This window comes from Mastomys coucha, unplaced genomic scaffold (genome assembly GCF_008632895.1).
Source record: "Mastomys coucha isolate ucsf_1 unplaced genomic scaffold, UCSF_Mcou_1 pScaffold6, whole genome shotgun sequence".
Taxonomy (NCBI): Eukaryota; Metazoa; Chordata; class Mammalia; order Rodentia; family Muridae; genus Mastomys; species Mastomys coucha.
Genome location: NW_022196912.1, coordinates 17041695 through 17055879, shown reverse-complemented (window position 1 = coordinate 17055879; position 14185 = coordinate 17041695). Strand labels below are relative to the sequence as shown.

General features: G+C 35.9%; 1 long non-coding RNA gene across 2 annotated transcripts in view; it reads left to right on the top strand.

The window, feature by feature from the left end:
- The window catches only part of LOC116080169, a 30692-nt gene that overhangs the window by 4445 nt on the left and 12062 nt on the right, over positions 1-14185 (top strand). Inside the window, exons 2-3 of one of the 2 annotated variants that reach the window (XR_004114342.1) lie at positions 357-422; positions 4746-4870. This is a non-coding gene — a long non-coding RNA (uncharacterized LOC116080169). Of the gene's footprint in view, positions 1-356; positions 423-2548; positions 2659-4745; positions 4871-14185 lie in introns of those variants that run through there. The other variant, XR_004114341.1, reaches the window with a different exon arrangement.

The following is a 14185-nucleotide window of genomic DNA, read 5'->3' as shown; positions in this document are numbered from 1 at the left end:
TCGTGCCAATCCATGAGCATGGGAGATCTTTCCATCTTCTGAGATCTTCTTCAATTTCCTTCTTAAGATATATTTATATATTTATTATAAATAATTATATATATATATATATTTGATGTTCTTTCCATTTTTACTCAATCTTTCTGTTTATGTCATGTTCTTATAGATTTGGCTGCGAGCCTAGCCTTGAATGGCTGAGCCATCTCCATCTCTCCAGCCCTGGTTATATTCTATAGATCATGTTTAAGTTTTCCAAACTCTTTAAAAATTATATGGAGAATGTATAAAAAATTGTGGTGACTCTAGACAATGGAATACTATTCAGATACTAAAAACAGACATCATTAAATTTTCAGGCAAGCGGATCAAACTAGAGAATATCATCCTGAGTCAAGTAATGCAGGTCCAGAAAGACATGGATGGTATGTACTCCCTTATAAGTAAACATTAGTCATAAAGTTTAAGATAACCATGTTAAAATCTACAGATCCAAGGAAACTGAATAATAAGGAGGTCCAAAATGAGGATGCCTGAATATCACTGAGAGGAGGAAACAAAATAGTCATAGGAAGATGGAGAAGGGAACTGGGTTAGGAACGGAATGAGGAGAGGAATTCGGATGGGGGATCAGATGGGAAGAAAGGGTAGGCTGGATAAGGCTGGGAATTAAAATGGAAATCAGCACAGGAATCTGCAGAACTAGCTGTATACATAGGACAGAAGAGGCTTATAGGAGTCTATGGGGATGAGCACAGAAGAGAGTCCTATGGAGGAGAAGGATATGGAGACTGAAATGGGCACCTCCTATAGCCAGGCAGAACCTCCAGTGGGGAGAGGAACATCAACACACCTACAAAACCTTCAACCCAAAATTTATCCTTGTCCTGCCTACAAGAATACATGGATAAAGATGGAGCAAAGACTGTGGAAACAGTCACTCAAAGACTGGCCCAACTTAAGACATAATCCATGTAAGAGAAACAACCCCTGACATTATTAATAATAATCTGTTATAGCTTTAAACTGGCATATAGCATAGCTGCCTTCTGAGAAGCTCCAACTAACAGTAGATAGAATCAGATAGAGACCCACAGCCAAATAGGTGGAGTTCAGGAAGTATTGTGGAAGAGTTGGAGATTGAAGCGAGTGAGAAGGACTCCACAAGGAAAGACACCACCACAAGAAGATTTATAGAATCAACTACAATGGGTTCATGGAGGCTCACAGAGATGAACCACAACCAAGGAATATGCACGGGTGGTACCTAGACCCTCTACACAATTGGAGTAGATGTGTGCTGATTGGTCTTCATATGGGTCCACTAACAATTGTAGCCGAGACTGGCTCCAGCTCTGTTGCGGACCATTGGATCCCTTCCTCTAACAAGACTCTCTTGTTGGGTCTCAGTGAGAGAGCAGGTACTTATTCTTGCTAGGACTAGATGTCCCAGAGAAGGGTGGTACCCAAGGGGATCTTCCCCTCCTCTGAGAAGAAAGTGATGGGGTAGTGGGAGCCAAGATTTGTAAGAGCGTAACTTGGATGAGAGCAGGAAAATGGGTTGTGATCAGGGTATAAAGTGAATAAATAAATATTTATATGGAAATTATTTTTGTTCACTACTTTGAAGGAAAGTGAATTTATTAACTTTTAGTAATATTTTAGAGAAAAATAATGTGTCAGCTATCTCGAAAAATTTTAAAAATTCTACAATTCTTTGAAACTCTCATATATGTTTGATTGGTATCTTTTCTTCAGACAACTGTATTTAGAGTTAATATAAAATAAAACTTCATTTTATTATGCATTTTACTTATTTCAATTTTTATGTTAGTTTAGTTTCTTGTATTACAGACTCACAATTCTGTCTATTATCATTTGACTCTACTGGAAATAAAACATGCTTAACTTAATCTGAGTCATCTAAGGAGACACAACATATTTATATATTTGGTTTCAGTAAATGTGAATAATAAAATGTATCATGTTGTACAAATTAGATTCTTTTTAAAATAAATTTGTGAATTCCTTACAACTGGTAACTTTTAAGATATGGGGATTAGGGATCTGAAGAAATGGCTCAGCAATTAAGACTGTATAGTGTTCTTGCAGGGAACCCAAGCTTGTTTCCAAGTATTCTGATATGTTAGCTCATAAGACAATAATTTCAGCTGAGAATTTGATGCATTCTTCTGGCTTCTGAAAATGTGTGGGTGCATGTGCATGTACACATGTACACAAACACTCACACAATTAACAATAAAATATACATAAATAATCTATTTTGTTGTTAAAGAAAATATTTCATTTGCATGGCAGGAGATAGCAGGTCAAAGAATAGTTGAAGAGAGAACTGGGTCTAGAAGGGCATCATTAAGCTACGAACACTGAAGTCCTAAGTATTTCCACACTAAGGACTATCAAGTATGCTAGCATTGCATTATGGTCCAGTGAAGCAAAATCTTTCATGACTGCAGTTATGAAGGTGAAGTGAATTCCACATTCTAGAATTTTCTGTGTCAATGGGTGAGAATTAGGTTGTACTTCCAAAGAGAACAAAGAGCATTCATCCAGCCAGGGGGGAGTCAAGATCAATAGTTAAGTACCAGAAACTTCACTGAGGCCAAATGCCACCATATAGCCTTTGTCAGAGGTGAACAGGTATGCAGTAGACCAGCACACTTAAACTTAATTCCTGAGCATGAGCCACTCATTTTTTGTTTATTCCCTCATTATATTCTTGTGGGTAGCAAAAGATGATTGAATTCCTTTTCTCACTGTCTTTTCTCATGTGAGCAATCCCTGTTCTATCCTCCCTCCTAAGGTATTGCTTGCCAAATACTAATAGGCATTTCAATTTATCATTAATGAATATGTTCTAATTCATTTTCATTCTCTCAGAGTGATGGTTCATTTCTCTGCCAAGTCAGTGAGGAAAGCTTTCATGTGTAATTTCTGTTACAATTAAAAACTTCATTTTGTGTCTCAAGAATCTCTCTTCCCTATACAGTAAACTGGTCATCAGTTTTGCCAATGTGTCTGAATTAATCAAAGCAGGCAAAGAGTGAAGCCTTTGGAATTAAACTCCCTTATCATATATTTCATGGCAGTCTGCAGGCTCCTTCTAGTCCTTCCCTGTACTACTCTGAACTCTCAAGTATAAAACAAATCACATTTTTTCAAACATTCCAAAAGTTTTTAAACTAGTATATTAATTGCCTATTGAAAGCCTTAGTACATAAGAACTGCAGAGATCTTAGAAATTTGATTTTTTTTTCCTTTCACTTTAACAATATTACAAAAAACTAAATCTCCTGGAATATTATTTACATTTTTCAATAGGATCTAACAGACAAATTTCAGGCAAACTGCTTATTTTTGATAGAATTTGTTTATAATTTAGTTCTTCAAATAATAAGAGTAAATTTAAGCTTAAAGACTGACAGAAAAACCTCGATAAAAACTTAGTGGTAGTAATATTAGTGATGGTGCAATACTACCGTAGTGGTTGAGCTCTTAAATGTCCTTCCTAGGTTCACATGTTAGCATGTAGTCCCTAGCTAGTGGCATAATTTTGTGGTTATGAGTGGAATTTTAGAAAGTAGCCTCCAGATGGAGGAAATAAACCACCAGGAACATGTCTTTAGTCCACAGACTCATTTTCTCTGCTCCTCTTGCTCTCTTCCTCCTCACCTCTCTCTACTCTTCCTTTATTCTTTGTCCCTCCATCTGTCTGTCTTTCCATCCTTCCCCTCCACCTCTATCCTTTCCTACTTGCAGAGAACCACCACTGCCATGCCTTCTTGCATACATTATGAACTATTTTATTACTGGCCCAGAAACAAGGAACTAAGGAACCATGGACAGACTAAAGCATTTGACACGCTGAGTCAAAATAAACAATCCTTTATTTTAAGACACCTTCAAGGTATTTTCTCAAGTATTGTGCCAGGTCATCAGATATCTAATATAATGAATGTAGTAACTACCATTACATAATTGCCATTTTTGTATAAAGGAAAAGTTTTACCATACTGCATCACTAATGTAAGTGAGAAGAGCACCTTAGTAGTTAGCAGTGTATTTGACATTAATAACATCTTACATATCACCAAATAAGTCCCCAGAGCAGTGGTTCTTGACCTTCCTAATAGTGTGGCCCTTTTATTGTTTCTCATGTTGTGTTTATCCCCAACCATAAAATTATTCCATGGCTACTTCATAATTGCTATTTTGCTATTGTCATGAATTATAATGCAAATATTTTACATACAGTTTATATGACATGTGATCCCCAATGGGGGTTGTGACCCACAGATTGAGAATTATGACCACTGCCCTAGAATATAATCTTGCACAGGAATATATAATTACATTTTATAAATGGTATTCCCTAAGTAAACACTTAAAAATATGTTTCAAAATATTGCATTAAATGTTACATTTTAAAGAAAGAATATTTTAGATTTGCAAATATTATAAATTAAAAATGATAAAACTATAGCTTATTGGCATATATTTAGGAAGCAATGCATTTTAATTTTTAAAGTTGTCTGGTGCATCCTGTATCTGGATATTCATATATGTACTGCCAGTGAGGAACACTATTAAATCCCTTGTTCCTTTAAACAGAGTTCTGTATATTTCCTCATAAATAAACTAGGGCTTGGAGTAGGGAACTATCTGAAAGAAATATTACAGATACTTAGTACAAAAGACTATAGTAAAGTTTGTTCTCTATTTTACAGAGTTCATGGAACTGTCAAACTAGTGATACACCACAGAACACAAGCTGTAACAGCTATGAGTAGAATTCAATGAAAAGGAAAGCTTAGTTGCTGTGGATAAAAATGGAACAGGTTCTAGAGTTAAGGTAAATGTAACATCCTGCATTACCCCACCTAACCTTTTACTAAGTGAAATGTTACCTGTGTTGTAGGCTCTGATAATGAGTTTAATCAATGTTTCTTACTTTAATTGTCTTTTGTACAATTATGTTTCTGTGATGGATGATCGTCAATCTGTAGTGGTAGTATATCATCCAGCTTTGATTATGATTCCTGTAAATTTACCTGAACTCTAGTACTCTCAAAACAATAAAAAAAAAACAAAAAACAAAAAACAAAACAAACAAACAAACAAAAAGCTTACAAATACTGGAAGAATTAGATTATGCTCTGACAAGGAGCAAATGTATGTTTGGTTTGATCATTGCTAGTGTGTTTCTCATAACACTTATAGCCAGTATTACTACATCTGTATTAGCTTTGGCCAAAGAGGTGCAAACAGCTAGGATTTTTAAGTATCTTCCTAAAAAATATAACCAATCCCCAGATCATACCAAAGGATTTAGGATTTAGATAATCTGCTAGAATAAAGAATTGATGCATTATATTACATAATGCGGATCACGGAAGATGAGGTAAAAGGAATGAAAGTAAGAAGCCATTTGGAATACCATGCTTGATATCTATGGATTTATTGTTGTTTGTTTGTTTTTATTTTTGTTTATTTCAATTGTCTTTAATCTTTCTTTTGACATTCCAGTCATTATCCCCTTCCGTGTCCACCCTCTGGCAGTTCCTCATCCCATTCCTCCTATCCCATCTCCAAGAGAATCTCCCCATTACCCCCAATCATGCTCAACCCTGCCAGGCCTCCCCACTCACTGGGGCTTCAAGTCTCTCAAGGATTAGGTACCTGTTAACTAATTGAGGCCAGACCAGGCAGTTCTCTGTTGAATATGTATCTGAGGCCTTGTACTAGCTAGTTTATGTCTACTCCAGGTTAGTTGAGACTGCTGGTCTTCCTATGGGGTCACTCTCTTCCACAATTTCTTCTAGACTTTCCCTAATTCAACCACAGGGATCCCCAACTTCTGTACATTTGTTGGGTATAAGCATCTGCATGTGTCCTATCCAGAGGAATTATACAATAAAATGAAGTCAAAGGGATACAAGTAGGAAAGGAAGAAGGCAGAGTATCACTATTTGCAGAAGACAAGGTAATATACTTATGTGACCCCCAAAAATTCCACCAGAGAACCCCTAAACCTGATAAATGACTTCAGCAAAGTGGCTGGAATTAAAATTAACTCGAACAAATCAATAGCCTTCTGCTACTCAAAGGATAAACATGCTGAGAAAAAAATTAAGGAAATGGCATCTTTAACAAGAGTCACAAATACCATAAAATACCTTGGTTTGACTCTAACCAAGCAAGTGAGAGACCTGTGTGAAAAGAACATTAAGTCTCTAAAGAAAGGAATCAAAGATCTCAGAAGATAGAAAGATTTTCCATGTTCATAGATTGGCAGGATTAATATAGTAAGAATGGCCATCTTACTTAAAGCAGTCGACAGATTCAATGCAATCTCCATCAAAATTCAAGCTCGATTATTCATAGAGTTAGAAAGAGTAATTTGTAAATTCATTTGCAATAACAAAAAACCCAGGATAGTAAAAACTATCCTCAAAATAAAAGAACTTCTGGGGAAATCACCCTCTCTGACCTCAAGCTGTATTACAGAGCAAAAGTGATTAAAAAAAATCTACTGATAAAAAACACTGTATGGTATAGGTACAGAGAAAGGCAGGAAGACCAATGGTATAAAATTTAAGACCCAGAAATGAACCCACACAACTATGGTCACTTGATCTTTGACAAAGGAGCTAAAACCATCCAGTAGGAAGAAAGACAGCATTTTCAACAAATGGTGTTAGTTCACCTGGCAGTCATCTTATAAAAAAATGTAAATTATTATCTCATTGTACAAAGCTCAAGCTCAAGTGGATTAAGGACCTCCATATAAAGCCAGATACACCAAAAATAATAGAAGAGAAAGTGGGGAAGAATCTCGAACACATGGGCACAGGGGAAAATTTCCTGAACAGAACATCAGTGGCTTATGCTCTAAGATCAACAATAAACAAATGGAACCTCATAAAATTACAAAGCTTCTGTAAGGCAAAGAACACTGTCAATAGAACAAAATAGCAACCAACAGATTGGGAAAATATCTTTACCAATCTTACACCGAATAGAGAGATCTAATATCCAATATATACAAGGAACTCAAGAAGTTGGAATCCAGAAAACCAAATAACCCTATTAAAATGGGGTATAGAGCTAAATAAAGAATCCCCAGCTGAGGAATACTGAATGACTGAGAAGTACCTAAGGAAATGCTCAACATCCTTATTCATCATGGAAATGCAAATCAAAACAACCCTGAGATTCCACCTCACACCAGTCAGGATGGCTAAGATCAAAAACTCAGGTGACACCAAATGCTGCCAAAGATGTGGAGAAAGAGGAATACTTCTCCATTGCTGGTGGGATTGCAAGCTGGTACAACTTCTCTGGAAATCAGTCTGATGTTTCCTCAAAAAAAATGGGCATAGGATTACCTGAGGACCCAGCTATACCACTCCTGGGCATATACCCAACATATGTTCCAACATGTAGCAAGGACAAATGCTCCACTATGTTTATAGCAGCCTTATTTATAATAGCCAGAAGCTGGAAAGAACCCAGATGTCCTTCAACAGAGGAATAGATACAGAACATGTGGTACATTTACACAATTGAGTAATACTCAGCTATTAAAAATGATGGATTCATGAAATTCTTAGGGAAGTAGATGGAACTAGATAATATCACCCTGAGGGAAGGAATCCAATCACAAAAACATACATGATATGCACCCACTGATAAATGGATATTATCCCAAAATCTCAGAATACCCAAGATGCAATCCACAGACCATATGAAGCTCAAGAAGAAGGAAGACCAAAGTGTGGATTCTTCGGACCTTCTTAGAATGAGGAACAAAACCCTCATGGGAGCAAATACAGAGACAATGTCTGGAGTAGAAGTTGAAGGAAAGACCATCCAGAGACTGCCCCACCTGTAGATCCATCCCATATACAGTCACCAAATCCAGACATTATTGTTGAGGCCAAGAAGTATATGATGACAGGAACCTGATATAGCTGTCTCCTGCGAGGCTCTGCCAGAGCTTGAAAAACACAGAGGCATATGCTCGCAGCCAACCATTAGACTGAGCATAGGGTCCCCAATGGAGGAGTTAGGGAAAGGATTGAAGGAGCTGAAGGGGTTTCCAACACCATAGGAAATAACAATACCAACCAACAAGAACCCCCCAAACTCCTTGGGACTAAACCACCAACTGAAGAGTACACATGGAGGGACCTATGGCTCCAGCTGCATATGTAGCAGAGGATGACCTTGTAGGGCATCAATGGGAGAAGAAGTCCTTGGTCTTGTGAAGGCTTGATGCCATAGTGTTGGAAAATTCGAGGGTGGCAAGACAGGAGGGGGTAGATGGGTGAGGGAAAACCTCTATAGAAGCAGGGGGAAGAGAAATGGGATAGGGGTTTCTGTGGGTGGGGAACTGGGGAAGGGGATAACATTTGAAATGTAAATAAAGCAAATATTCAATAACTAAATAAAAAATGGAAAGTATTTGTCTTTTGACAATACTAGCATTACAAATGATATTGTAAAAAAGTTACAGGCTATTTTCCTTCGTGATCCTCATTTATATTTCTCATATTGGGCGTGGCAGAACTTGGCCTTATGATCCTTTTTGTGGCATGTCTACTACCTTTTCTTTAAAGAATTCATCAGGGCTTTTACAGATGTCTAAGTAGAGATCCATACATTCAAGCTCCATTGTCTTCCCTAGCAGAAGTTGGTTGTCGGTGACAGGTCAGATCATCTTGAAAACATTCTCAACCTAAGACAGTCCATGAACACGAGATTATTCTCATGCCAAATATAGGAAAGAGTTGTGTTTTCAGATATCAACCTAAGACAGGCACAACATTCTGCTCTGTGACTATAAAGGTGCACAGCTCTTATAAATAAAGAAGGGAGTAATGTGGGGAGCACATCCTGAGTTAACTTTGGCCGATATTTTGCTTGTGATTAATCATGAATGAGTCTGCTGACATCTCTTTGTTTTTCATTAAAACGTGCATTATATTTGCCAAATTTCTCTGTTTAAGCATATGCCCTTTAGAGACTGCCCAAATCTGTAGAAAAGGGCCTTGGTCAAACATGGATACTGTGTTCCCTAAACTCCCTACATGAGGTTTTGTGATTATTGTCTAACCTTCTGGAATTGGTCGTGCTTTGTTTTAAAAAGCCTTTAAAAGACATGAAGAGAATATCCTTGTTGCACAAAATTTACTGTTAGCCCTCATATCTTCTAATTTCTTTGACTTTTCTTTCCAATTTTCGCTCTCCCAGTCTTGTTTTTTTTGTTGACTGTACTGGCAGGCTCCAGCAAATAATATTTTGTCTGCTATTTACTAACTCTGTTGAGCAACTCATTTTATTAGCTTTGCCTCAGTATCATCACTAATACAATGCAAGACATAATATCCATTTCCTGAAGTTAATTGATTACTAATGTGCTTAGAACATCATAAATATACCTGGTAAGTATTACTAATATTCTGGATTAAGTTGCATATAATAATGTTTTTAACTACCATAATAATAATATTTAAAACTGGCTACATTCTCCCTGTCATGTAATTGCTCCCTTCTTCCACAAAAGGTATTCTGACTTCTCTGACACAAAATTTTCTTCCTGACATTACATAAAATATATAGGCTATGTCAAAGAATATGTTCTATGATATTTTGTTTCCAAGTACTGTGATGATTGACCAGATATAGAATTACATAGGAGAAAAATTTTGGGGTATGTCTGTGATAGAGTTTCAATAGTGAATACTGTTATGTATTTAAGTTCTAAGTATTTTCACTATACAACAGTTCAAAGTCATTTACCAAACTGATTTTTAAACTCTGGGTATAAATATTTTCATTACAGACAATAGGAGAAAACTAATAAATAGAATTTATTAGATGTAATATACTTTATCATATTTGTATTTTTCTAATTGAAGTTTTTGCACCCAAATTTCTGATTATATTTCGTCATTTCCCCCTAAACAATTGGTTGGCTGAACTTTATTTTTACTTTTCAAATATTGTCTATAATTTCCTATAGGTTTGGAATCCCAGTTAGGTATTCTAAGATGTACATTTGACATTTCTCCCTTTTCTTCCTTCTTACTCTGCAAAAATATAAGCATTTTTCAAGAATGTGATTACTTTTACATTATATATTTGTCAGTGTTAATTTCCTTTCTTTCTGATACTTTCTACAATGGCCCTCCCAGGGAATTATTGAAATGTAAAAATGGAAGATTAAGCCAGCCAAATCCTAGCATGTCTGGGAAAAAAACCTCATGAAGCTCTACCTACAATTAAGGAGCTATAGGCAATGCATGTTTTCCAGGGTAGGAAGAGCCAGTTTACTTAAGAATGTATCCCTGAGGGCCTAACTACCCAATGCTCAGTAGCCTGTCCTATAGCCATATAGGAAACACTGAATGAAATCTGAGATGTCAATAAAAGTGTATATAAAGTTCAGAGCAATAAGTGGAGAGGACTACAGGGCAAATATGAGAGAGGAAGAAACAGAGGAGCAGAATTGATCAAAATACATTGTATGCATTAAATTCTTAAACCATGAAAATTAGCATAAAATGTAAGTGCAAATAAATTTATAATTGGCAAACATTAAAATAATTGCTTTGGGTTCCAGAGAAGAAAGGAAAAAAATTCTATTGTGGCACACTTAGCATAATGTCTACAGGGGGATTCCTGTGCAATTAGTGAAATGGTTTACAAACTCTGAATGTAATAAATAAGTACTGATTATAGTAAGGTACTGGGAAACTAATAAGAGAATAATGTATAAGTCAGCTTATTCACTTTCCATCTGAGAAAAGATGTATACAATGAATAACTTACAGTAATGTTTCCTATTCTGAATATATACAACTAATATCTCAAAACTTTGGATTTTTACTCTAATTGAGTCTTGTATGTTTCTTCCTGTTGATACAATTTTTTTTCTTATTCAATGATTTTGTAATGATTTAAATAATTTACTTTATTAATATCCTGACTTCCTTCAATGATGGGCTGCAATGTGAAAATGTAATCCATATTAACCCTTTCCTCCCCAAGTTGCTTTTGGTCATGGTGTTTCCTTAGAGCTATTAAGCAGTGACTAAGACGCAATACCCCAGTGTAGTAGGGTATTGCTGTGACCTGACAATATGTTTTAGAGAGGGTTATGTAAGGCCTTTGAAATTTTGGTCTAGAGAAGCCACTGGTTTGAGATGTCAGTGGGCTGTTGTGTAGGAATGTGAAAGAAAGAATGTTGAGAGCAGTGCGATGAAGCTCTGGTTTGTGAAGTTTCAGAAGGAATTTTGAATACTCTATAAGGGTTATGTGTCATTTTGAATTAAGGTGCTGGTCTGGTTAGCCGGGGCTGAAGAATCAGCTATGGTTTACAAGATTCTAAATTTTGTAAAAGTGAGAACTTTTCTTTACTGGGATGCTCAATGGTCATCAACTGGAACTAAGAATTTAGTGCTGATTAAGAAGAGACCGATATCACTGGGATGAAGTCTTCTAGTGAGTGTTTCTTAAAAGTCACCACACAGAAGCTGTATTCCATATGTGGCTAAGGTTGTTTCTTGTCCTGACGGCCAACCTTGCTAGTGTAAGAATCACCAAGATTCTGCAGTGGAGAGGCAGTGGGAGCTTAGAAGACAAGGTATGTGTGCTGCAGTTCACAGAGCTGGAGTAGTGTGTCAAAGCACCTTGGAGGATCCCAAAAGACAATGAGTGGATCCCAGATAATTGGGAATTGAGTTATTTACACTGTTGGAATTTGGTTTGGTTTTGGTTTTGTTCTGACTATGCTCTGGCTTTCCCTTCTTGAAACAAAAATGTATTTAATTTATTTTTTATTTTACACAGGCAGTTTTGAACTAGAAAAAGCTTTTGATTTTAAAAGATTCTCTTTCAGAGTCTGAATTATTTTTAAGTGTATGAATTCTTGAAGACTGGGGAACTTTTAAAAGTTGGAGTGTTAGTATTGTAATGTTTTCTTTAGTATATGATCTTGGGGAAGAAGAAGAAATGAAATGTTAGGGCTTAACAGTGATGTAATTGTTTGTTAAGTTGAGAAGGGATCAAGTATTCTGGCTATTTTTTATGTCAAATTAACACAAAATATCTTCCTTTTTTTTTTTTAATTCATTACTGATGCTACAGGGTCTAGCCCAGTTTAGGTAATGGCATCTTTGGGCTGGTCATCCTTGATTCTATAATAAAGCAGGATCAACGAGCCATGATAAACAAAGTCAGTAAGCAGCAGCCCTCCATGGCTTCTGTCTCTGCTCCTCCATCCCAGTTCCTGCCCTGTTTAAGTTCCTTTCCTGACTTCATTCAGTATGACACAATATAATCTTGAAGTGTCCATCAAAGAAGCTCTTTACTTCTCAAGTTGCTTTGAGTCATGGCATTTACTAGCAGCAGTGGAATGATGACTAAGACACTACTGCTTTCAGCTACTCCATAACTTGATGGCAAAGCCATACTGTTGAAAACACCATATTTAAGTCTCAGAACATGGTTAAATCATTCTGGTCCTCATCTGGAAGCTTCACACCTACTGATTAACATTTTCTGGGATGGAAGTTTTTATACAAGCTTCAAGTGGAGAAAAGTAATCATTAGACATTTCCAGCTACAAACCTGTGAGATACAATAATGAATAAACAGGAAAGACATAACCACTGATGAAATGGTGGCACAAATATCATGTAAATAACCAACAATATTTTATCATCGTTAAGTCCCACTCCACAGGATGAAGCATATACCTGTAATAATTATTAGGAAACGAATCCATAGATATACAGGTCATAGGCCTGAGAAGAAAATTTTCTACTGCTATGTTGCTAAATTAACACAATAGTAAATCAACTAATAATATATAGTTACATTCATAAATCAATGCATCTCTCACCCCTCACCCAAGGAGCTTCTCTTAGTATTAGATTATGATTAATACAATAACTAACAAACAGAAAACTTATAGAGAATTAGAGACAAAAAAAATGATCATCCCCAAAGGGAACACATTCAACATGTACACTCCATCCAAGGCTCAGGGATCATTGCAGAAGTGGGACAGAAAGAGTATAAGAGGTAGTCAGTAAGTATAAGAAATCATATCTGGATAAAATGGTACACCTGCACATATGGAATCATAGGAATTGTGATAGAATGTACAAAATCTGTAGAAGCCCAAAGTACACAAAAAATCTTAACATAGCAAGATCTGGGCATATGATCCTGTATTAAACTCTGACATTTATAACCATTGTTAGTTCCTAGGAGAGAAAAATATAGTTTTCTATAAAAGTAGCCTCTGCTATCTCAACCATTCCTCAGTGGAAGACCACAAGCCAACAATATTTGTGTGCCACAAATTTATCTCTATGTATTTAAAAGAAACAAAAGGATACAAAGTTGGTTGAATAGAGATAGGGATGGTGAATTGGGAAAAATTGGAAGATATGGATAAATATAATCTGAACACATTATACACAAATCTAAAAGAACTAATTAATTTAATATAATTTAATTGGGCAGAAAGACATGAAAATGGCAGTGAAATAAGAAGAGCTTATGAAATTGACTTAGTGATTATAAAAGCATGGGATAAATATTAACATATCTAAAACTATATCTTAAAATAAATAACATCACATCTAAATTATACTATTTATGTTCTGATACCAATACTCCGTTCTACCTATAATATAACAAAAACATCACGGACTTTATACAACAGGAAAATTACAGACACAGCATAAAAATAGGTGTTTAAATGATGAAGACAATTTAGGATGTAACTTGGCATAATGTGCACTTCATGATAATCATCCAACTACTTTGAAACTACAGGAGATAAATTTTACTATCATGCTAGGAACACAATGTTCATAAAATATATTAACTTTAAGGGGTGTACAAACATATAAAATAGTTTTTCACACACTGTATAATTAGAGACCTTGATTTCTTATTGCTTGAGTAGTTCCTCATGCATCTTGTTAAATTCAGTAAGGAGAAATATTGGAGAACTGACTATACCCATGTTATGTTGATGTTCTATGACGTATGCTTGATAAACATAAAAACCACAAAATTGTTTGGTCTGTTTTTGTTGTTGCTGTTGTGGTATATTGCCTGCATGGATTTGGATAGTGGCAACTCT